General features: G+C 40.6%; 1 pseudogene; it reads left to right on the top strand.

Annotated features, from left to right (window-relative positions):
* Positions 1 to 1,698: 1,698 nt before the first annotated feature.
* LOC102734814 (elongation factor 1-alpha 1 pseudogene) lies at positions 1,699 to 2,997 on the top strand (annotated as a pseudogene).
* The last annotated feature ends 10 nt before the right edge of the window (positions 2,998 to 3,007 follow it).

The raw sequence follows: 3,007 nt of genomic DNA, 5'->3' as shown, positions 1-3,007 counted from the left end.
TTTTTTTTTAAGCACCGAGTAAGAAACGGATTTAAAAGTTGACCTAATATGTTTTAGTTTAATGAGTTTTAGACTTTAAAGCTTTATTTCACCTCGCCGTAAACACCTGAATTCTAAATCTAATACTTCTCTCCATGGGATTTTCTATAATCTAGGAAGAAAAATAAAGGTTTTGAGCTTTTAGAATTGGTATAGAAAGTGCCTAATTTCAGAACTAAGTCACCAGTGCAGGCTGCATTACATGGAATCAGTTTATAATGAAATCTATATCAAGGCCATGTTCCACTGGTTTATACTTCAGCAGCGACCTTTGAGGGAAGCAGAAAAGATGACAAGAGGATAAAGGCAGGTCTTTTATTAACTAATATTTGATGATAAATGGCAAACTATGGAGCAGTAGCAGTCAACGGCAAGCTTCTCTGAAACACCACATGTGAATGAATTATAATGATGGCAAAATCCTGTCACGTTTTCCTATCCAATGTCTTCTTCAGCAGTTTTTTTTTTTTTAAAGATTTTTATTTATCTGTTTGACAGAGAGAGACACAGCGAGAGAGGGAACACAGCAGGGGGAGTGGGAGAGGGAGAAGCAGGCCTCCTGTCGAGAAGGGAGCCCGACGTGGGGCTTGATCCCAGGACCCCGGGATCATGATCTGAGCTGAAGGCAGACGCTTAACGACTGAGCCACAGGTGCCCCTCTTCAGCAGTTTTTAAGTGATAGTATTTACTGATCATCTTTCTGCCTAATGTCAAAGTTTTGTTTCTCTCTCTTTTTTTTTTTAAAGAGAGAAAAAAGAGGGCTTTTGTTTGGTTGGTTTTCTTCTCTTTTGCTTTACAAAGTGAAAAAGGAAGTCAAGGCAACACAGAGCAAACAAAAATTGCAAATACAGCAGACATGCATTTTTTTTGAGAGGCAATAATAACGTGTAAAATAAGGATGGTATTAAAGCCTAGTAAATCAGGGCAGAGAGGACATAAGAGGAAGCAGGGGTGGTGACGGCATCCCCGGCTGGCAAGAGGGCTTTAGATGACCAGGCATGACCACACACGGAGAAGAAAAAACATACACGAATCACAGATCATATTTCACTTGGGAATCTGAGAGTCATAAAGCCTTTGCATTTTAAAGCTGGAAGGGACTTAGTTCAACACTCTCATTTCACAGAAGAGGAAATTGAATCATGTTCTGCTAAGCTATACAGTATGTATTCCATGTTTGTAAAAATTGCAAGCAGCTTTTCAGAACCAGCCTTACACACTGGATAAAATATATATTTGTCTCCCTCCCCCACATCCCTTTCCACTGTTTCCCTGCAAACTCTCTTTATCCTTTTTCCCCTCTTACTTTCTACTATTATTTCTTTTTATTTTATTTATTTATACCCTAAGTGTCTTCAAATTTTCAAGTGGAAGGCTGGGCATGGGAAATATGTGATCCTCGCCTCTAGAAGGTTCATGATCTGATGGGTGAGAGAGATGATACAGAAGACAATAACACTACAGGAATGTAAGTTAAATAAAGGGGGATTAGTGTGTGAGTCTATAATTTTCTATTAAAATGACAACTCGGCCATTCTCTAGATACATGGAGAATGTGATGATTAAGCTGAATTTTAAAGTATTGATAAGAGTTAGATTTTTCTAAAGAATATAAGGTGAAATGGTGTTTTGTTTATATTAGCATGGGTATAAGCCGAGATGGAGGAAGAGGAGAGACTGTCATGTAGGTAGTGGTTTAGCTATAATACTCTGGGTAAAGTCTATCTCATTAAAGAGATTTGTTTTTCTACCTATATTTACTCCCTAAGTGATCCCATTCTGCCTCATGATTTTAAATACCATCTACTATTTTTTCACAATGGGTTTGCTTCTACAACACAGGTGTCGTGCAATTCACCGCTAAACCTAAACCGAAAGGGGGAAAGGAAAAGCCTCATATCAACATTGTCACCATTGGACACATAGATTTGGGCAAGTCTACCACTACTGGTCATCTGATCTACCGCGTGGTGGAATCGACAAGAAAACTATCGAAAAATTTGAGAAGGAGATTGCTAGACGGGAAGGGGCTCCTTCAAGTGTAGCTGGGTCTTGGATTAACTGACAGTTGAACGTGAACAGGGTATTACCGTTGATATCTCTCTGCAGAAATTTGAGACTGAGTGTCATGGGCCCATTATTGATGCCCCAGGACACAGAGACTTTATCAAAAACATGATTACAGGCACATCTCAGGCTGACCGTGCTGTCTTGATTGTTGCTGCTGGTGTTGGTGAACTTGAAGCAGGTAGCTCCAAGAACAGGCAGAACTGTGAGCATGCCCTTCTGGCTTACATACTGGGTGTGAAACAACTAATTGTCGGTGTTAACAAAATGGATTCCACTGAGTCATCCTATAGCCAGAAGAGATGTAAGGAAATCATTAAAGAAGGCAACACCTACATTAGGAAAATTGAATACAACCCTGACACAATAGCATTTGTGCCAATTATTGGTTGGAATGGTGACAACATGCTGGAGCCAAGTGCTAACATGTCTTGGTTCAAGGGATGGGAAGTCACCCATAAAGATGGGAATGCCAGTGGAACCACATGCTTGGAGCTCTGGATTGCATTCTGCCACCAACTCGTCCAACTGACAAGCCCTTGCGTATGTCTCTCCAGGACGTCTACAAAATTGGTGGTATTGGTACTGTCCCTATGGCCCAGGTGGAGATTGGTGTTCTTAAACCTGTCAATGGTGGTCTCCTTTGCTTTAGTCAATGTCACAACTGAAGTAAAATCTGTTGAAATGAACCATGAAGCTTTGAGTGAGGCTTTTGCTGGGGACAATGTGGACTTCAATGTCAAGAACATATCTATCGGGGTGCATGTACCCTTTCAGATCCCTACTTTTGTATCTTTGGGGTAAATACCCAGTAGTGCAATTGCTGGATCATATGGTAGCTCTATTTTCAACTTTCTGAGGAACCTCCATACTGTTTTCCAGAGTGGCTGCACCAGCTTGC

Source organism: Leptonychotes weddellii, chromosome 3 (assembly GCF_054177405.1).
Source record: "Leptonychotes weddellii isolate Sample4059 chromosome 3, ASM5417740v2, whole genome shotgun sequence".
NCBI classification, from domain to species: domain Eukaryota; kingdom Metazoa; phylum Chordata; class Mammalia; order Carnivora; family Phocidae; genus Leptonychotes; species Leptonychotes weddellii.
Note: the sequence above shows the minus strand (reverse complement) of the source record. Positions and strands in the feature narration are given on the sequence as shown.